General features: G+C 42.3%; 1 protein-coding gene and 1 pseudogene across 6 annotated transcripts in view; both read right to left on the bottom strand.

Annotated features, from left to right (window-relative positions):
- ERC2 (ELKS/RAB6-interacting/CAST family member 2) overlaps nucleotides 1–23,172 on the bottom strand; it is an 870,990-nt gene that overhangs the window by 127,127 nt on the left and 720,691 nt on the right. The gene's annotated exons all lie outside the window — the stretch shown is intronic.
- On the bottom strand, nucleotides 17,249–18,084 carry LOC135323367 (uncharacterized; annotated as a pseudogene).

Genomic DNA, 23,172 nt, shown 5'->3' with positions numbered 1-23,172 from the left:
GCAGCTGCAGCCTTCACAAAATGGTCCACCTTTTATCTTGCTGGAGACTAGGCAGCACAGGGGTTGGTTTCAAAGACAATATGATGAATGGATCCTGGTAAAATCACTACCTATTACATCTCCCCTGACCATACTTGAGGGTTGAGAACACTCTGGAGAAATGCCTTCAAAGCCAGGTGAATGGCTCACTGGATACAGGGTCAGTGAGCTATCTGACTCTACAAATGAGCCCAGAGCTGGAGGTAGTTCTCAATGGGAAAAACAGAAATGTGGAGGTTAAATCAAAAGAGGGCTTAGACTGTGCCCAGAATCTGATGCTCAGACACCATAGAATTATGCCACCCACCTCTGGGAGACCACATCCAAGTGCTAGAACAGGAACACTACCTTCATCTTCAGAAGTAGTGTTGGAATGTCTCTAAACCAAATGGACAGAGAAGAAAACTATCTCAAGGGTATGGAAATGAATCTCGCATATCCAGAGCTTCAGGGGAGGGTTGTTTTAGGCCAGGATGGACAGTGAATTCATACCTAGGGGGCCAGGGAAGCTAGGGTGCCCACAAAAGAAAAAGAAAGCACAAGCTGGGGCCAAAGAGGAACAAGCTGCTGGGACACAGTATCTGGCCCATAACAGACATAAATCGTATTTGTTAGATGAATGAACAAATGGATGGATGATGGAGAGAGACCTAATATCCTGCTTGGCCTGAAAGCTCTATCAACTTAAATCTGCATCAGCCGAGAAAGATTATCTGTGTGCAATACCTAGGCTCATTTCGACACTTATATTCCAGAAAACTCTCCCCTGCTTTTAACCCATCCAAAGCCATGCCGATCCACTTGCATGAATTTATGGTATTTTGGTTCCTCTGGGGTATGTGTATGTTGAATTTTTGTTTCTAAAAAAATTACTTACTTAACCCCTTGGGCTGCTTATGAGTTTATGAAGGGGAGGAAGCAGCTGTTTTCACACTTGAACCCAGGATGAGAGGGAAGAGGTGCCACATCACTGTGATGAGGAGGCAGACCCACACAGGGCTGCAGTCCCCAAAAGAGTCATGTCAAACTGGAGGAAGCAACTTTAAGAGTGCTGCCTGGGAAATCCTGTGTTGCCTGATATAAAGGAAGCCAAAATTCACAGGTCCTGTGGCTACATTTTATCTCCCCAGGAGGAGAAGGCCATGGCTGTGTTGGAGCAGCCAAGCCCTGGCCTTGATTCTTTGTCTGCCTCCTTGGTGGTTAACATGGCCTTCCTGCCTCCTTGATACTCCCTTCCTGTTCATCCATCTTTGTCAATAAATGACATTCCAGGTCTTTCAGCAAGGCTCCCATTCCAAGAATGGCCTTAAGGCCTGATTCTGAACAAGCTTCTGTCTGTTCTTGACACATATTATTGCTTTCTCTGCCATATCTTTCTACAGGTCCCACCTTATCCACAGGCCTGGAAGGAGAAACCCCACAAACATCTTGATTTGCTCTAACTTGCTTGAGTTGATTATACCAAGAGAGGACTCATGCTTCAGGCAAATACATCTGTAAGTCTGGCCAGTGACCTGTAGCTTGTGGCCTGGTTCTCAGATTTACCAATGAGTTTCCTCCCCTAGAGATTGAGAAAGAGATTCCAAGAGACTGAATCAGTCCATGAAAATGTTGTGGGGACATGCAGGCTATCGCAAGAATATAATGAAGGTAGAGGAAGTTGGATGAGAGGGGACAGAAAAACAGATAAGAAAACAGAAGATAAACATCTTGATTTTCCACTCTCCAGATCCAGTCCTGTACAGCTTGGCACCTTCAACTCTGTGACAGTCCCCTGCAGATTTTCAACAAATCCCTTGCAGCAGGTGCTCTTTCTGCCTGCACATCATTAAGTATAGCTTCTTTTTGTATCAGTACCTTGATTTCTCCCTTTGGGGACCACAGTTCCCCTATTATCAGACCCTGGGGAGGGAACATGACACAGGCCTAACTAATCAAAATATCCTATTTCTTAGCTACACAGTGATTGGTTCATGGATGGGAATGTGATAAAAGTTGGTGCGATAAGATTCCATATGGGGGCTTTTGCTGGAACTATTGGCAGAGCAAGACTTTCATGCTTCTCAGATATCTATACTGTTATAAGCATCTGGGGATAACAGCAACTGTTTTTCTATCTCATGGTAAATATTTTGGTAGCATTCAGCTAAAGAATGAGATCTCTTTAGGGGAGAGTAAAGCCAAGAGATGGTGAGAGACAGAGCCTAATAGTATTTTTCTAGACCCTAGATCCAGCCATATCTGAAGGCATTACACCTTGAATTTTAAGATGTAAGAATCAAATGTTCTTCTTCTATTTTTTTTTTAAGTTTGAATTGTACTAACTACTACATATCTCTTTTGAGTTCAGATAGGCTGGATAGGTCACTATTCCTTGAAGCATAGAAACCTTCCCTCCCAATCCTGTCCTCCTTTTCCTTCTACTACTTACATTGTCATGAGCAAGGTGTTAAAAGAAGAGTAGGAAATTCTACCTTCAGCTACCTTGGTGCCTTTGTAAACTGCATACTCACCATCTGGCCATCTTTCCCACCCATCCTGCTATCCCACTAAGTTTCTCAGTTTGATTCAAGTAGTCTTAAATGTGTTCTGAGAGCATAAGAGGGTCATGAGGGATAGCTTATGCTGAAGAAGTGCTGCCCATCACTTCCACCCAAATGCCATAGCCAAAACCCCAGTTGCATGGTGGAGAAATGTAGTCTATTATACCCAGGAAAGAGAAACAGCACTGGTGAGTAGATGCTTTCTTTGCATGGAAATATTACTGGCCTATAGTAGGCACACAGTGTTTGTTAAAGGAATAAACAATGAGGAATATGTGGAGTTGGGTTTGTGAGTGACTCAGAGATTCCTCTTTATGCTATCACGTAAAGAGAAAAACACATGGAACCTGAAAAGCCATGTCCCGTTGTTATCCATGGGTGAGCACTTTCTCCAGGGAGGAGCCTGCTTAAGTAAGTTCCATCTCTCTACACATTCACTCCAAATTTTCTCTTTGTCTCTTATTCTTTCTACAGAACAGAAGCTTAATTAATTAATTTTGCTTTCTACCCTGATATGTGCTCCCCACATAATTATACTGTACCATTCCTACACTGTTCCAAAATGTGTCACATGTCCTATGGCGAGGAGGTGGGGGTGGTAAAGAAGGGAAAAAAAGAGAAGTTTTTTGTTAAATTCATATTGCATATGAATTTAGAAGTGTTTTACTCTCAGGACTCAACATTTCAGAAATAGATGAGGGTGAATATTTTCCTTGACTGGAAAAAAATGGTATTTTTACACTGAGTCACATACATTCAGGTGTATGTATGTTGCCTAAAGAGGAAATAATTACAAAATCTTGCTACTGCTTTATCTCCCTTGGTTTACATTTTCATAAGCAAATATATGGCCTAGAAATTTACTCTTGAAAATTTTAGAAGGGAGTGGCTGCTTGGCTTTAAGAAATGTTTTTGCAGTGCTGGTCTCCCCGTGCGGGCGGCTGGGGCTCTGTGAGCACCTCTTCCCGACACTATCATGGCTGGTCAGCAAATGCACATGTTAAGTAAGAGGTTGTTTCTGTCACAGGAACAAGTCAGGTCTGACAAAGTTTTTTGGCTTACCCCCTTCCCCATCTGGTGGTGGGTTTTTTTTTTTTTTTTCAGTCCAAATTAAGCCTTTAAACCTTTTCTTTTTATTTAGTAATAATGTATTTTTTCCAAAATGAAATGTATATAATGTATTTTTTCCAAAGTAGTTTTTCCTTATTTTAAGATTGTTTTCTTGTGAAGTTAAAATGTTAATTTCTCCTTAAATTTTTGTTAGGTCAACACAGAGATCAAAATTATGTGCATATTTATACAATAAACTATTTTTCAATAGATGAAGGTGTTTTGTTTATAGGAGTATTATCAAAGAGATACCCAGAGAAAGCATTATCAGGTTTAAAAATGGGATTCATAATCATTGTAGACTTAGAACGCTAGTTTTTTTAAAATAAAAAGTTGAAGTACCATTTCCTTGAATACTTCCTTGATACTGATATTTCCTTGATAATTGAGAAGATATTTCAAAATCTTATTCTGCCTTGAGGTAATCACTATAAGCATCAATTATTATTCTGTGGATAAAAAATTCTGGGAAATACACTGTTAGATAAAAGAGTCTCTAATGCCTCCTTTAGAGTGTGGCCCTATTTTCAAGGGATTTGCTATTATGTCACTGAGTTGAATTGTACCAAACTTGAAGGAATTAGGAATTTGCATGCAAATTCCTCATTATCACTACAATCTTGGACTAGTGACCCAATCTCTCTGTGCTATAGTTCCTTCGTTTGCAAAATGAAGATAACAACAATACCTAAATCACAATGTTGTTGTCAAGATTAAACAAGTTAATACATAGAAAACACGTAATAGGCTATCTGGTACAGGGTCAACATTTTTTTGCTATTATATTTCTCATTTTCAACATATTACTGCACAGGTATATCGCCTTAAAATGTGTGGCTCCCATTTGTAGAAAAATCAGACTTCAGTCAGCATCTAAAGTTGAAGATAAAATATTTAGAGAAAAGTAAGTGTTAAATTTTAAATAAAATTGAGACTCTGAATTATTAATGCAAAGCAGTTTTCACTACAAATATTAGGACTCTGGGTTTCAAAATGTGTGGAAAAAATAATGAGAGCCAAACTCACTAATGCCCTGCAGACTTTGGGATGCCAGGGTGGGCTTAAAAAGTGACTTTGGACTGTGGGTATGTCTACACTGCATATGGACGTATCATATAGTGATAAGGGGCCTCTGTGGACAGGATGAAGGGGGTGAAAGAGATGCCAAAAGTAGGGTGTGTGTGTGTGTGTGTGAGAGGGCAGCACAACCCCATGCTCAGGCTCAAGGCCAGGCCAGGCGATCTGACTTAGAGCATCAGTGAGCTGTCAACAGGTTGATTGATAAGGCAAGTCATTCAAGTCCCAGCACCTCCATTTTACCATCTGTAAAATGAGAATAATAATAATAATAATAATAACCCCTTTCTTTAATTTAAAATGAAGAAAAAGAGAACGGGAAGCACTTCAAAAGTTAAAAGTTAAAAAGTGTAATTGTTCTACAACAAACATGCATTTCTTGTGTAATAAGGAAAGACATTTAAAAGTTACTTATTAAGGAGAAAAGAATCAGTGTAGCAAGCAAACACATAGAGTTGACCTAATGTTACAGAAAAGTGGGTCTTTAGGGCTTAGAAAACCTTGGTGTTTAAAATTCAATACCAGACACCTAACTATGACTTTGAGTGAGTCATCTTGCTTTTCTCAAGGTTTTTCCATACGTTGAAATTAGGATAATATCACATTGTCAGCAACAAAAAAGATAAATATACATAAAGTGATGTGGCACTTAGCAGATACTTAAGTATACGTGTATGTGTGATAAATAAATAATATTTGATTGTAACCCAAGGGAGTAGATCAAAGGTTACTTCTATCTATGACTCATGGATAGGCATCAAGAGGGTAGATGAATCCCTTGAAATTTATTCTGTGCATCTGCCTTTTCTAGAATGAGAATCCTGTTATCACATTCTCCGTCCAAAGGGTCTATGACTTTTAAAAGATTAAGCATCATCAGTGTAAACAGAGAAACACAGACTGATGGGTATTTTGCTCCCATGTCGCCCACTGCCCCCAATTCATTGTAGTAAACAGTGGTCCTCTAGAGCAAGGACTTCTCCAATAAAAAAGTGCTATTGGAGGAAGACTGGAATCTGGGCAAGAACACCCCCTTTGACAGGGACCAAAATTTCAAAATAGTAACAGTAACAGTGGAAAAGAGAGTTTTTGGAAATGAGTATATGTATCTTATTTTTAATAAAATTTAGATTACAATTTCAATAACTCACTATTTCCTATAAAAAAAACAAAGAACAAAATATGTTGGTTTATTTGAACCACTTTTTTCCCTAACCTGGTTGTATGAGTGTATGATGTGACAGCTTTCACTCCCATTAGCACAGTCATTAAGAAGGTGACATTAGCAAAAATATTTGAGACTTTTACCATTTCCCTAAGGATATGTCATAAGCCTCTAACACCCAGTCACTCACTTTGAAGCCCCTGCCCTGTCATCATGCTTACTGACTTTTGTCCTTTTAATTGAGAGCAAGTTATCTTCATTTGTTAATGAATTTGCATGTAATACGAGCTCAGTTTTCAACATCACTTTCATCTACTTGATTAAAAACTTACATCTCTTGAAAAATTTGCTACTTCATTTTTCAAGAAATGTATGATCTATTTTCACAGCATTTCTGGATGCTGGATAATCCAGAAAAGATAGATGTACAAAGAGCTGACTGTCAACAAAGTGGGAGGCCCAACATGAAATGGGGAAGATGTCTAAGTGAAGCTAATTTGATAAGCGGTCAATTAATTCATCAAAGTTTTAATGTTATGACAACATTGGTTTTCCTGCAACCTTTGAACCACCACCCTCAGCTAGCAAATTTTTGGATAAGGGGACCCCTGTATAGTTAATGCGAACTAGTACCAGGTTGGTGCAGGGACAAGAGCGCCCTTTCAAGTGCACCCTCCCATAAAAGCCGTGCTGCGCATAGTGGCTGGAGAGAGGGAAAGAATACATTTCAGGCAAGTGCATCTTAAGTAAGCCCTTGAGGATCAGTCCATGAACTCTGATCTAGTGGAAAATGAGGCCCACATTCCAAACCAGTTTCACAACCCCCCCCTCCTTTTTAATAACAACTCATTTTTACATAGCGGTTGCCTATTCTATAACTCTGTAATAGTGAATTTTTGCTTATTGTGTTTCTTGATAACAAGGTGTGCCTGTGTTTCTTTCTTGCATATCAGTTTGCAGTAAGTAATTGCCCTGCAATTCTTAATCCAACTCCTTCACGCATTCCTTTCTGCATTGTTCCAGTTTGTCATGTCTGAACTGTCACCTGAGAGCTGATCTTCCTTTGCTAAAGTCCATTCAAGAAGTATCTTTATCCTAAAGATGTCAAGTGCACAGATAGACTGTTTTGACTGAGCTAACAAAACGTATACAGAACATCTTTTCCCAAAGTACGCATGGGTTACTTCCCAAAGGAAAGTGAGTTTGTAAAATAAAATTGTGGAATTTAGATTCATGACGCTTGTGTGTGTGTGGGTGGGTGTTACTTTGTAAATGCAACCTAAAGAATAATAATATTAATATTTTCTCCTTTTTACCAAATCTTTATTATGTGCCAGACACATTGCCAGCCATTTTATATGCACAATCTGTCTTGATCCTTGTAATATCCTTCCCTGAAAGGTTTTTCCCCCAGTAGATTGGAAGTTCCGTAACAGCAGGGATTTTTTATCATTTTGTTTATATATCCCTGGTGCCTGGAATAGAGTATCCAACAAATACTTGTTGAATAATGAATGAATCCCTATTTACACAGAGAAACTGAGGCACAGAGACGTCAATTATAAGCAACTTGCCTAAGGTCACAGAGGTGATAAGTGATAAATGTATTTCGAACAAACTTTAATTCCCAAACCTATGGTCTTAAAAGATATGCCCCCTCTCCCATCCAATACACACACATACACCCACCCACTCACACACGGCAACACACACTCAAACCCACCCACACACAGACACGCACACAGAAGCCACCCAGCTCATCCGCTTCCTTAGCTCACCACTGGCCAACTGCTGAACGACAAGCTGCCGCGCTGCCCCCACCCCCACCCCAAACTGTCTTCCTCCAACAAAAGTCCTCCATGGGTTCTTCTGCTGGCAGTTTTCACTAGTATTTGGTGACCTTCCAGCCCAGTTCTCATTCCCTGTGCTACATCCCCCCCACCCCCTAAAGACTTGTTAATTATAACCACCACAGAGTCTACACCCGTCCAGGAGAGAGGCTGTTTGGCAGCAGCTGTGAAAGCTGAACTAAGTTATTTGGAGATTAATCCGCTGCTGAATGTAGTCTTACAAGTATGGCTTTGAGGGGAAAAAAAAGATAAAAGGAGCTAAGGCTATTCGTATAAATGTGAACTTATATACAACACAGACACAGGCACACCCACAAGTACGTTGACTAAAAGTTAAAATATGATTATCAAAGGATAAGCAGGACTTACAACTGTAATGTAAAACATTAAGAAATACGTCCCAGCTTTTCTGTGTTCTGCAGGGATACAACTGTGTTCTGAGCCAAGGAAAGGGGGGGAAAAGAGAGAGAGAGCAAATTGAAATATCTTTAGGTGGACTTAAATATAGCTTCAGAGATTATAATTCAGATCAAGGCTAGAGCTCCATTTCAACATTCCTTAACTGCTAGTAATATAACAAAGGCCTGCAAATTGGGAGGTACGTCTGCTTGGGAAGGGATGCTTATCTGATCTCAGCCCATCTTTCTTCATGTTTCAATCCCAGAACAGCTGCCCTCCTCTTGGTGAGAAACTCAGCAGTGGCAGCATAAAACCCAACAGGATGAAACCCCAGCAGCTGAGATCCAGCTGAGGCTGCCTCACCTTGGCTGTGTGTGCTCACTGGTAGGTGGGGTTGACATGGGCTGCTGGTGGGACACGCCCAGCGGCTGCTGGCAGGCAGCCGCCATGCCACACAACAAGGTTGCGCCCACTTATATCCTGGCAGGAGGGGATGGCAAGACAGGGACAGTGTGGCCTTAAGAGACTGGTGGTTCAAAAGGGGCACAGCTGCTTTCTCCTGTGGCCAGGTTAGTTTCCTTAAGCTGGGGGTGAGATGGTGGGGGGTATCCTTCCCTCACATGTTCATTCATTGGCTCATTCATTCATTCACTTTCTACTCATCCAAATATGAATAGAGCAATCCAGTACAGTGAGCCAACACAAAGATACTGGGGATAGACTTGGGTGGGACTCCAGCCCCAATACGCACTAGCTTGTAAGACTTTTGAGGAGTTACCTGACCAGTTTTCAGTGTCTTCAGCTATACACTAGGAATAATGGTGCCCATACATCATAGGGCTGCTGCCAGGACACTGTTAAGTTAGTGCAGGTAAAGCTCTTTACACACTGCCTGGAGCATGGGAAGTACTCAATAAATAGTGGGTTTTAGGATGAGGATGACAGTTATGTGGGAGCTGTTAGAGATGCATCGCACAGGCTGTTGCCTCCTAGGACACGTTGTGTGGTTGTCAATGAGCAGAAAAGGCTGATACACAAACAGTAAGATAAAAATGTAAGAAGTGAAAAACTCCTAGGGTAAGTTCCAGAGAAAGCCCCATGGAGAAAGAGAGACCACTGGACCTACAGTCTGTCTACCAAGGGAGGATATCGCTATCCTACAGAGACGTGGCCACTGAGGGCACCAGGCAGGGGATGTAGCCTTAGAGTTTGGAGCACACAAACGGCCCACAGCGGGCCCTGAGGGAGAGAAGCTGTTTCTGCAGTCATGCTCCTTCAGAGGAGAGCCTTTGTGAGTCACTGCGGGGGGCAACAGAGAGCTGGTGAAAGTGTAGTGGGGGAGGGAGCACACACCATCTAGACATGGGACAACCTGTTGCTCTGTGCCCCTGTTGAACAAGGCAGGGCAAGGACATGAATGGAGGTTTCCTTTCCTCTCCATTGTCTTAGAGCCTTGGGCTCATTTCACAGACCAGTTCCCTGAGGGTGTCCTGAGGAGCACAAGTTCTATGAGATGTCCTCTCCCGCCCAAGAAATCCAGGCCACGTGCACAAATACACCTGTGACTGTATTTCCCTCTTGGAACTTGATAGTGTTCATTAAAGGCTCTGAAAAGTCCTGCAACTCCTAATCTGTTTAGCTTGGTTTAGTTCAAAGTGATTCAAAACAGTCTTTTCATAATGCCTATGTCCCAATCCTCTCATTCATATATAAAGGAGCACAGGTCCACAGGGAAGAAGGGATTTCTCACAGCCACACCGTCAGGGCAGAGTTAACCCTGAATTCTAGCTCTGGCGAGCAGCTCTGTGCTTTTCCTCTCATTTCCCCATGGAGCTAGGGCACCCCTGGCATGTGCCATTGCTCTGTGGAGTAGGTGGTGACAATGCTGACACTTCTGTCAAGCAGAAGTCATTCAAGGTGACTGCCTTTTAACATGATACTAAAAACAAACCATAAAAGACCTCTGAAATGTCTGATGGGGAACAGATTTTAAATTCCAGTCCCTGGAAGACATGCAGGTGGGTAAGGAGGCAGGAAAAGTAGGCAGGGGAGAAACGCAGGATTCGCCATCCCAGGTCCTGGGTCTGGCCCCAGCCCTTCCCGTGCCCAAGCTGTCCATACATGCTGACTCTCTACGCCTCAGTTTCTCCATTGTGAAGCACAAGGATTGTGTTAATTTTAATTCTGCCTGTTTATGATGCTAAAGAAGAGAGGCTTAGTAGATTTCAGCTTGACTACCTGGCATTCTGGAGAGCCCTGAATCCACCACTGCAATTCTCATCACCTCCTTGGTGATTTTTAATGTTTCTCTGCCTCGTCACTCACAGAGTACTGCATTCTCCTGTTCAAAATCCTCCCAAGGCTCCCAGGTCTTCTAAAAGAACATTTAGTCTACTTATTTCAGGCTAGGCACTGTGCAAATTGCCTACTGCCCACCTCTCCAACTTCATCTTCCACCACTGTCCCCCGTCTCATTGACCACCACCGCCCTGGCCTGCTTTGTGCTGGCTTCTCAGTCCAGGTGTCACAGTACCACATCAGCCTTTCTGACTATTTTATCTGAGGCTTTTCCACCACATCACCTGGTTTCCTTCTTTGTATTTATCACTATATAAAATCATCTTATTTATTCATTCATCTATTTACCTGCTTGATTTCTGACTCCACCCAAGAGAATATAAAATCCCTGAGAGTAGAGTATTAATTACTGCTCTGTACTTACAGCTTGTTTACCCGGCGCAAAGACTGGCAAAAAGTAGATGCTCAGTAAGTTTCAATTAAATGGATGGATGGATGGATGGATGAATGATTCTCTGCCAAGAAAGACTGCTTACCCCTTCAAGGCCCAGGTCAAGTAAAGCTTTCCTTGAATAGCTAGGCAGAATGAAAAGCCATCTTATTTGTGTCCCTATCACCCTTTCTGCCTGCTTCTCAGAGGATGCTGAACGTGACTCTGTCCTCACTGCTTCGAGGCCACACATCTGCTTTGAGGGCAGGGACCTGTGTGCCATTTTGTAAGACCTAGGCTTTTGCTGGAAGCTGGTCCTTTGCAGGTCCTGCAAGTGCTTAGAGAATTAATGAGTTCCTCTTCTAGAACCCAAACGTTTCTATATTCACGCAATTAGATATTTGCTTCTTCTGCAGAAAAGATTAGCCATCGGAGCTTTAAAGCTTACATTAAACTGTTTACATCTTCGTGTCTGTATGCATTCCCCAAGAGAAAGATCATCTGGAAGCCACGTGGTCTAGTGGAAAGAGCACTTAGTGGAAGCCTTGTATCCTGGGTTCTAGTCTCAGGCATCACTGAGGGACCTTGAGCCAGCCCTTTCACCTCCCTGAGCCTTCATTATCTTTTTATCATATGGGCGGGATTGAAAAACTAGACTGTGAAGTATCCTCCTCACCTTTACTTGTTTTGACTTTGTGGCTTAGTCCTCCACACTCTCCCTCTGTCAGCCCATACATACGGTTTGATAAAGGGGTATGTCTGATAAGTATAGTCAAACAGTTACTTTGCCAAGAAAATCTTACCCTCAGAGAAACAGGAGATCATCCATTGACTCTAATTGGTGTTTAAGTTCAGACTCAATCTGCCATGCACAGGCTTGTACCAAATGAGAGATTTTCATATCTGTTGAAGGGTCAGGACTTTTCACAGATTGCCTAAAAGTTAAAATCACAGCAGCTCCAAAGCCTATCGCATTTCATTTTACCCAGCCTTGCAGATGAGCTTCAAAGCCTGCTTGGTCAGCAAACATGTCTGCTGGCCTGGAAAAGCTCTTCAGTTCTCCCCAGTCACTCCTCCCAGGACTGTGGCATCACGGCTAGAAGGTGTGGATAAGCCATTTTCCATTCCTGTGAACATTTCAGGACCTGAAACCTGCCTTCTTTCAGATTCTTTGCTAATTTGTATGACAGCTTCAATGTAAATAGGATACATCTGCATGGGTTAAAAAAATAGCCACTCATTGCAAAGGGCAATGTACTCTGTTTATTTATCATCAACAACTGGAAATCAGGTTCTGTTTCTGGTCTAGAACAGCTGATGGTTGGTGACAACCTCTGAGGCACTTTAAAAAAGTTTTCATTGACTATTGACTTTAAAAGTTACTTTATAGGCATTTTATTTTCCATGATTTTTTCTCAACCACCCAGCTGGGAGAAGACAACGAGCATTTATAAAGTGGGTTATTTATAGTGTGTGTATCGCATGTATCTCATCAGGCATACATACCCGACATATCTGCTGGTCATCACACTTTCTTCCTACTACTAATAACCACTATTTCCTAGACAAGCACTCAGTGCCAAGTAAGGGCTTCAGAGGCCTTCTCTCTATTAGTCCACTCAAGCATGCTAGGAAGGGTGTGGAGAAACTAGGAAACTCAGGCACAGAGAGCGTTAAACACACTAGGACTGCAGACTGGAGAGCATTAAAATTGGTGTCTGAGCCCACAGTCCACGTTCTTCATCGTCTATGGCATCCTGCAATAGCCTCACACTTCACCACTAAGTTGGCCTACCAATCAAAGAATACATACAAGCCTAAAATTAAATCTTGGCGCGTGGGTGAAGGAATTCATTCAAGAAAAGTAACTCAGGTACAAAAGTAACATCTTTAGTTTTACCCAGTCAAGTGTCTCTCTTAAATTTGATTATACTTTACACACAAACATGTATGTACTTCACATGTGTATATACATGTTCCAAATCACTATTTCTGTAGTCATTTTTCTTATGAATTCCTCCATTGTTTTCTTTAATTCTATCGAATTCCACAGGTAAGATAAAAGATTACTCCTATCAGCAATAATGATTATAGCATCAGCTGGTAACATTTTTGGTGTTGTTTACCATAGGCAGGCAATTTCGGAAGTAATCTGAGAGTTAATTTTGAAAATTGTAACAAATTATTATAATCTGTCAAAAGAGCACCATGAAGCAATGATAAAGATTATATGATATAGAAAGATGTCCAGAGTATATGAAGTGCAAAAGAGGGAGTTATAAAATAATCTACACAATACAAGCTCATTCCTTATAAAAATGTGTGTGTACGTATGTGTGTGAGAGTATAATTCTAGAAGAATCTTTGGGAGGACACCGAGGGAACTTTTACTTCTCCCTTCATGCATCTCTAGTCTGTCTAGTTTTTTATAAGCATGTAGTTTTAATTTAAATAGCAATAAAGATGACATTTAAAAGTATTCCCTGCCAGCCGACCCAGGCAACCCAAGTCAACATTGGTGAGCCCCACATGGTGGTTCCTGCCATCAAGGCCATATCTGCTCTCCTGGGTCATGTACCCACCAGCCCCAGCTCTGCCTTGGAATGCACCCCACCCCTTCTGAGGTTCTCAGGGCTGACTAGACCAGCTAAAATATATCAAAATCTTTCTTTGTGATTTTCAGCCATCCAGGTCTTGCTCCTCTTCTTCCTCTCCCTGGTTACATACCCCCTTGGACTCACCCTCCACGTGCAGCAAGGACAAAATAGCCAGGAACTGTTTGTACCCCAGACAGGATGCTGAATGTATCCCTCTTGAGGAAGGCTTGCTCCAACCCAACTGGTCAAGGAGAGATCAAAAGGAAGATACAGGTCTCAGCCCCTCCAGCTAAGCAATCTTCTAAGCTCCAGGCCCCTTTTGCCTCTGGCCTGTCCAAATGGCCTACGCATGCTAAACTTGAAAACTGGTGTGAAAAACTCACATGCTCAGTTTTTCAGGAGGTGCACAGCCTGGCCTATCCGCAAGACACACGTCAGGGGCTGGGTGGCAGCATCTGCCAATCAAAGGACTTTTCCATATGAGCCTACTTCCCCAGAGCTTTGAGAATGTGGTTTCCAATCTGACTTTCATGTTTCAGGGCTGAAGTTTCAAGGACGCATCTGGACAAAATATGCTTTCCATATAGGCCAACAATTTATTTATTTATTGCTTATGATATTGTACTTGGCAGCTAAGGAGATATAAAACAATTTAAACCACTCTGCAGAAAACGGTTGCAGAGTTGCCACTGGAGACCCTGGTGGAAGGTAATGGAGGAAAATGGAATCTCGCAGAGCTTTCTATAATTGACAGGCAGAGCCTCGAGAGGCAAGCGCAGTGAGCGGGCATTCCTGTCAGGAGCTCACATCTCTTTCCAGCCTCAACTTCTGCTTTGGCACAAGCGGGAGACCAGAGACATGTGCTAGAAGCCTCACGTGATGGGACAAATGAAACCAGTGTGAGGGCCTTCACCATCCTCCCCTAGTTGTTGGGTTTGATGGAATGAAAGGGTCTCTAGAACACTTGCTAATGCAATGGCTGATGCTTCATTTTGCCCAACTCCTGCTGACACTGTTGGTGTCCCATCCATCTCCAACTGCTGATCCTGGCCTGCTTTTGCCTGAGGGGTTCTCTGACCCCCAAAGTCCATGCTGCACAGGCTTATGGCAGGGAAGAGGTGGAAAGATATGATGACTCCAGGGAGCAGCCTTCAGTCAATGACTCATGAGAGGGAATATATGTATATACTCCATCTCCCTCATCTCTTAGGTGAGTCACTGAGGCATGTGTCCTGCACTGGCTTCCAGAGGTCCCTACAGGATTAAGCTGCAGTCACCAGTCACCCACAGTGACGACTGGGTAACAGCTCCTCTATTGGCTACTTTCCTATCCCTATCCTACTTCCTCACTGCCCTGTTGGGACCTCATCCCAAATAAACTACTTGTACTCTATCTTTGTTGTAGGGTCTGCTCCTGGGGGAGCCCCAATTCAGGCTCCCTTACCCAAATCCTGCCCAGCCTTTAAGGTGGAGATCTTAGTTAAAGTCCCAAAGAATTTCTGTCATGTAGGCTGGTTGTTTAGCCTGCAGAGTCTTCAAAAGAATTCAAATTAGTTGCTATAATGTAAAAATGGGGTATTTCATAAAGAAATCTAGATTCTTGGCTTTTCTTCTAAAAATACACAGATACGATCATGCTGGGCCTGAGTTCCCTTGTGACATGTGGGGCTGGAGCTGACATGTGACGACTCCTTAGCCAGGCCTGACCATCCAGTCCAACCCATATCTCATTGGGTCCATTTCCCTTATTGATATTTCCAGTCTGGACCCTGAAGACAGCTGGGTTAGCCAACCCACCTGTAAGGCAAAGTGCATTCTTCCTCTGAATCTCCCTGCCTTCCTGAGGACCTATACTGTCACTGTACTGCTCACTCAGGCTGGACCACACCTAGAAAAGTATGCGAGCAAAGGGTGTCTTCTGCCAGAGGATGAAGTGATACAGGCCACCAGAGAGCAGCTAACAGCTAACGAGTGCAACTATGTCAGATGCTGCTAAGCATCTGCATCTCTTTTTTTCCTTTTAGTCCTCATAGCACTCTATGAAGTAGATCCTATTTATTATTTTCCTAACATTTCACAGGAGGAAACTAAGACTTACGGAGCTGGAATACTTGTCCACATAGCTAGTAATGCTGAAGCTGGGATTCAAGTTCTGGTTCATCTAACCATGCTGCTCTTCCTGTCTGCTCAGCCCCTCTTGTCTAGGATGTAGGTGTGTGCATGGGAGAATTTGTTGGCAGTAATTACTATTCCATCATACAGGCCTAGCCTCAAGTCTGGGAAGTTCTGAAACCCACCTTGTCAGTGCAAGGAAGAAATCCACCTCCAAAAGGGCAGTTTCAAAACTGCCAGCTCCAGGGTGCTTTGTCATTATTTTACGTGGAGAACTCTAATAGATGTATAGCCCCAAAGGCTTGCCAGCTTCTGACCAACCCAGTCACTCACCGGCAGACTCACAGGGAATCCAAGTTAGACTTTGAAAGCCAGTTCGTTCATTTACAAAGACATTAAGCCAACACTGCTGAACCTGGAATGTCTATGTGTGGCAAGCATGACCCTTTTCCTATAGGTACACTATTCAGAGAAGTGGTGGTTTAAAAACAGTTTAAAAAGAGAACAGGAGGTATCATGATGAAAATGAACACAGTGTTCCCAGACCTAGGGGTGTTGGCTGAAGCAGACGTTTAGGGGCATCATGCTAGGAGGCCCAGTGTGCTAGTCTACAATGAAGACAGTAGCTTTCTTGGGAAGAGTGACTGCTGGATTCCATGGCCACAACCTCCTCACTCATTACCCCATACAGACAGACTGGCCCTCAGGGAGCTCCATGAGTATGGCTCCCATCCCCTGGACAGTGCTAGGAGAAGCATCCCCAAGATTCTCCTCTCCAACCTCTTTGTTCTTTGCTTCCATGGTTGGGTGACCCCTCTCCTCACATACCTGTTCCTTCTTTGCTGTCAATATGTTTACACAGCTAGATCTAACCTGGTTGGCCAGCAGCCATTGTGGCTCCTTAGGGAAACTTGGCAAATCCCAGCTCTGATCCATTCCATGTGGCTTTCATGGGTATGCAATCCATTTCCCTTATTTCCAAGGCAAAGGAGCAACCTCACCTGCCCTGTAGCATGTGGCGAATTTCCTTTATGTCTCTCTCTCTGACCAGGGTATTGGTACCCAAGGGGAGGAGGCAAGACAGTAGGGTGGTGAAAACAGACTATGGAGCCACAGCAGATCACAAGTCATATCCTACCTCTTCACTATGCATGATTATTATTATTATGATGATGATGATGATGATGATGATTTTGGATATATATATATTATCCTCTCTAGGTCTAGGTTTCCTATTCTATAAAATTCATGTAATTGTTTCTAATTCAAAGATTTAGTCAAAGGATCAAATAATGTATGTAAAGTACAAAGGAGTGTCTGAAAACAAGGGAAATGTCCAATAAATAGAACAACAGTAATTATAGTAATTACGGCTGTGACTAAACCATATCTAGTGTTATTCCCTACAGCTCTGAGGTATAGCTCCCACCACAGATCTCAACAAATACTTGTTAAATTGACTTGAACCAAGGCTCAATAATGGACATATCAGGACTCAAACTGGCTTATCAAAAAAGTTAATTACCTCTTATAACTAAATCATTCAGGACTAGGCTGTCTTTGGGCATAGCTGAATTCAAGGGCTCTAACAATGTTCCTAGGGATCTGTTTCTGCCCCCCCACCCCTCTCTCTCTCCATCACTCACATCTGCTTTCCTCTTCTTTTTTTTTTTTACTACCTTCTCAGGCAGGCTGTGGCCCCTGGTACTCCAAATGTCATCATCCCAGCTTCCAATTCCACAGAACAGTCACTTCTTTTTCCAAACAGTCCTAACCTCAGAACTGAGACCCACTGGTCTAACTGGGTCATGCACCCACCCCTGAACCAATCCCTGTGGCCCAAAGGATAGCTCCATCTGAGTGATCAAGTCTGCAGGTAGAGGATTTTGATTGCTGGCTTGAGTCAAGTGCCCATTCTGACATAGTGCTGGCCAAAAGTTCCCCAGAACTGTGGAAACTGACAGGAATTTCCCAGAGAAAATCTGGCTGCTGGTATCAGAAGAGACAGATTAAGGGCAGAGCAAAGCAGTAGATACTAGCTGTGCACCACTGCCAGGCACAGAATGCATTTCACACACTTGCTCATGAAAAATCTCCCTCCCCTGATACAGAGCTATAGTAATAAGAAGAAGATTGAATGACCATCACCATGTAAGTGGATCTGAGTATCCCTGACCTGTTAGCATGTGACAGGGCTTAGCCATGGGGTCATAGCAACCACAGGCATTTAACCAGGTAAGTGCAACCAAGTCTCAGGCCTGCAGGCTCTTCCCAGGGTCCTATCCCAGCAAACTGGCAGCCCTGACATGACATGTCAAACCAAGAATCAGGATACCTGTCAAGACATCACAGCATGTCAGGACACATGGAGTGGGCAGGTTATAGCAGCAAAGCCCTTTCCTAAACCCACAGGGAAACCTCAATCCACAACCTTCAACAGCAAAGGCATTCTTCTCTGCAGAAAGCAAGAGCATAGGAAAGAAAACAAACATTAGAAACTATACATCATTTCCTGTTTCATTAAGGAGTTGGGATGTTGTTTTCTTGAAAGTTTTTGTTTTTGTCAGCATATTCACAATAATCTGCTCTGAAAGGCCCAAGATGCCCATCCACAGAGGTACTCTTGGCTGCTCTGTGCAGCAGGAGATGTGCTTCCTGGCAGATCCCCTACTCCTCAAACCTTCCACAAATTACAAATTATAACCCATCTCACCTCTGTGGACCACAACTTGGGCTTGTCTGCCCAGAAGGATATCTGGATGAAGATTTACCCAAGACAGGCCTGGCTGTCATTTTAGACTCCCCTTTCTCCCTCCACACCATAACCAAATTCCATCGCCTTGCCTTCCCAGATATCTCTAGAATCCAGCTGCCTTTCTCCATCCCTAATCCCAGCCTTCCTCTACACAAACCACACTTCTCCTGCCTCCCAGCGGTCTCCCTGCATCCACTCACTCTCCTATTCCATTCTTGACAGTTCCACCAGAGCGATCTTTTGAAAGCAGCCACATCTGATCACGTCCCCGCTCAGTTTTTTCTTTCAATGGCTTCCAAGTTCCTTATTATAGTAAAGTTCAAACTCCCTAAAATAGTAGAAAGCCTCTCTGACCTCAGTCCCTACTGGTATCTTCAGCCTCATCCTTTGCTATTCTGCCTCTTTGCCTTCCATACTCAAGATATATTTATGGACTTATGTATGTTTCCAGATCAGACCTCCATTATGAAATTCCTCTGGTCTGGAACATTCTCCTCTATACCATATTTGCTCGGCTAACTTCTACTTTTCCTTTAGGCCCCAGTTTAGGGACCACTATTTGTGGTTTCTGAACCTGGGTTTGGTATCTCTTCCACATGTTCTTGTGGCATCCAGTACCTCCTCCATCACCACAGTGACTATACCAGCCTGCAATCGCTTGCTTATCCATTCTTCCTTCTCTAGCCTGGAAGAGTCATGAATGTGGGACTTGACTTATTCATACCTGTATCCTCAGCTTCCAACAAAAACTCTGGCACATGATAGAAGCTCAGTTCATATCTGTTAAAGGTATGAATATGTGACTGATTAAGTGCAAGAAGGAGTTTGTTGCATGCTCAGACTTCCCATTGGCTGAATTTGAGGTCACACTTTTTGTACAGACAACTGAGATCAAATCAGCACATTGGCCCACCCTAGATAAAATATCAGTTATGCACCACATTTGTTCCACTTGATACTCCTTTTTGCTTTTGAGGTTTATGTTCAAGGTATAAAAATGTCTCCATCACAGCTTTCACCTCTAGAATTGAGTGCTTGGTGTGGGGAAGAGAGCATAATCTTTGACAAAATCTAGAGCAAGTAGGACCTCCAAGGATTTGAAGAGAAATACAAGAGTGTGCACTGTGCTTTGGCTTGAAGAGCCTGGGGTGGGGGGCAGAAGTCTCCTGTTTCCTTGACCATCCAACTTTGATTTTTTTTTCCTTCTTGCTTAGCATCTGATGGTGTAGTATTTCAAGGGTATAAAACAAGGTCAGTGGGCTTTATGTGACAAAAGGTATTCCTGTATGTGAATGTTTAGCTAGAGTTTAAGTATCAGTGATTTTGCATAAGGAAACATATTAGCCTCATATTTAATTGCAGTTGTGGTTTTGGTGCACTGTGAAACAGAGTGTTCATATGCACAGACTTGGGTGTGATATCCCACGGACATAGGTTTGAGTTCCAGTACTGCTATTTATAAGCCATGGATACCTGCCCATGTATCTAACCTCTCTGAGGCTCACTTAGTTCACTCATTTATAAAATGGAGATAATAATAAAACCACCAATCCTTGTTAAGCCTATTGGAAAGAATAAGGCAGGGAATGCACATAAAGCACCTGGTACAGCACCTATCATGTGGGTAAGTATTTAGAAAATGTGAGCTACTCTTCTCATATTATAACATCGGACCCTACCCTTCTTCAGATGCACGGAAGTAAGAAACACACCAGCCTGCTACAGGCATCCATTTCTGCTCCATCCAACACACAGATGTTGCTTCAACCTCTGTATTAGTTTTCTACTGCTGTCATGACAAATTACTATATATTTAGCAGATTAAAAATGCCCATTTATTATCTCTCTGCTCTGGGTCTCCTAAGACCAAAATCAAGGTATTGGCAGAGCTGCTGTCCTTTCTGGAGCTCTGAATCATTCAAGTTATGGCAGTATTCAGTCCCCTATGGTTGTATGATTTTCCTCGGTAGCTGTCAGCTAGGAGTCATTAGCCGCTTCTAGAGGCCTCCGGCATTCTCTGGCTCATGGTCCCCTTCCTCCATCTTCAAAGCCTCTACTCATACTTACAGTCTCTCTGACCTCTCCTCTGCCTCACCTCTTATTCCTATTTCCTCTTTCACCACATCCCTCCGACCCTTTTGCTTTTCCTCTTCGACTTTTAAGGGCCCATGTCATTATATTGGGTCCACCTAGATAATCCAGGATACCCTCCTTATTTCCAGGTCAGCCAACTAGTAACCTCAATTCCATCTGTAAACTCCCTTCACCCAGTGCCTGGATGGATAAGTGTTTGAATAACCAGGGAGAGGAGTCTTAGGGAGAAACCTTTGGAATTCTGACTACTACCCCCAATCACTTTTACTTTAAAACCTGCAACAAAATCCATGTCAACACAGCATACTCATTAGGTGTTGTTTTGGCTATTTTGTGGAGTTGACTTAGCTGGAAAGAAAAAGTCATTTTCAAAAAAGTAATTTTCAAAAAGAATGGCCCACTTCCTTTCATGAGAGACTAATGCTCTGTTAAATATGGACTTTTTCATCCATTTATCAAGCAAACTATCTTTATTCATCTCTTTTCCACTTTCTGCTTGATAAAGTCCATACTATTTTAAGAAATTTTAAAATGTATCTGTCAGGTTTTTATCTATGAGACTCAACTTCAACTGTCAAAGTATCAACTAGCAATGCCCAAACATGGAAGAGTCCTGGACAATCCTGAATTAATTCAAATAGAATAGTGTGGATTGAGAAATCTAAGATTCAAGTTGAAATGTATTTGCTAATTGGCACCCAATCCTGTTCTCATCAGCTTATCAGATCCAATTGATGTAGAAAATTAAAATTCTGGGTCTCTGTTCTACAGAAATACTCGTACATATGTTCAAAGACAGATATACAAAATTGTTTACTGAAGTCTTGTTAGTCATAACAACAAATGGCAAACAATCCAAATATTCATCAATTGTGACTGGCTAAATAAAACTTGGCAGAGGAATTACATGGCATATTCCTACAGCTATTGGAAAAGAATGAGGTAGATTGATATGTACAAAAATGGAAAGCTTACCAAGACATACTGTTAAGTAAAAAGTGTAAATCACAGAAGAATCTGTATATTACAACCCAATTTGTTTTATAAACAAAATATGTAAATGTATATATATTTGTAAATGCATATGAAGGTTGTATCTACCAATAATTGGCATATTATACTTCTGGAGAAGTGTGAAGTTGGAGAGCAGAGGGAGAGGGGCATCTGGATTTCAAGCTGTTTACTTCAGTATAGCTTAATCTTTTACAATGAGAATTGATTGAATGATGAAATAACTGAATAGACTTAAAAAAAAAAGGGGGGTGTAATATGCCAGGTTGAAAATAATATTGAGGAGTTAGGGGCGTGTAGGGCTTCTACAAATGGGACTTGGGAAATGATCTTATTTTAAATTTTTTTTCATAAATTAAAGCCTGCCAAAGTGCTAAAATGAATAATCTCTGAGTATTTCAGCCACAAATCCTATGTTCATTAACTGCTGCAGTAGAGTGAAGTATAAACAGGCTGGACGAGAAAGAGCTATTTGTTCTCTAGTTTCTGGATGACTGTGGCTTTCCACAGACTCGGCACATAGTAAGTGTTCAATAAATGCTTGAAGAATAAAGGAAAATGATTCGATTTGAGAAAGTACAGTGTCTGCCTTTGATTAAATAAATCAAGCACACTAAAGCTGTAGTAGACAGATATACAAGATTCAACCCAATCTCAGGATTGAATGAACAGAAGAGAAATTATTCCATTAAGGAATATAGGCAAGGAAGATTTGGAATGTCAGCAATCCTGCGTGCAGTACTTTAAAATAGAATAAAACAAAGAAACCCTTGAAAAAAAGATCCTAAAAACCAGATTCTAACCCTATGTAGTGCCCTGGGATACAAGGTGCATGCCAGACTGGCCAGCCAAAGGGAAAGGGGTACAGAGGAGGAGGAAGTTCTGTGAAGTTCTCCCTCTTTATCTGTGGAATTCAGGGGCTGGAATAAATGATTACTAAGCTTCCTTCCAGTGCCAAGCTTCCAGCAATCTGTAAGTGGCTGCTCCAGCGGGTCTAGTAGCCTCACAGAGGCTAAAATCAGTTCTCTCAGCTTCAAAGGAACAAAGTCTTGGGTTTGTATGTCAAATGTCAGAGTAAACCTAAGCCTGGCCCCCACTTCCTCTGCATATCACCTGTCAGGGGCTGAGCTGCAAGAGTCAAGGTGGCCCCTTCATTTCAAAGGGCAGGCTGGGAAGGGAGGCAGAATGTGGCAAATGCCACCTGAAAGCCCTCAGCATAAAACTTGGCATAATTTTTAGTTCTTAAAAAACATTTTTTTACTCTTATTATTTTTGTTCTGTCTCAGCAGTAACTTTACTTTGGCTTTATCAACATTAAATAAGTGACTAAGTAAATAAATACATAAAGCAAACACGAGTACCACACTGGCCTCTGGATTCTAATCCGAGGAATGCAGGGAGCCCCATTTCTAGAGATGTATGCACACTCTTTGCTGCTATTGGTTTGTTTCTGCCAACAACTGAGCAACATTTTCTAGTGTGACTATCCTGCGAGCCACAAGTTTGTTTCTAAACTGTACCAGATGCTCATCCACTAACTCAGCTTCGTGTTTTCATCAAAGTTTTATGTTTTGATGATGTACATCCTTGTGAGGTCCACACACCAGCAGCATTAACATTGCCTGAGAGTAAGGTTGCCAGATAAAACATAGGAAATTCAAATTTAACTGGGCATCCAGCTTCTCTTTTCCT

Source organism: Camelus dromedarius, chromosome 17, assembly GCF_036321535.1.
Source record: "Camelus dromedarius isolate mCamDro1 chromosome 17, mCamDro1.pat, whole genome shotgun sequence".
Classification (NCBI taxonomy): domain Eukaryota; kingdom Metazoa; phylum Chordata; class Mammalia; order Artiodactyla; family Camelidae; genus Camelus; species Camelus dromedarius.
This window is presented reverse-complemented; position numbering and strand designations above follow the sequence as displayed.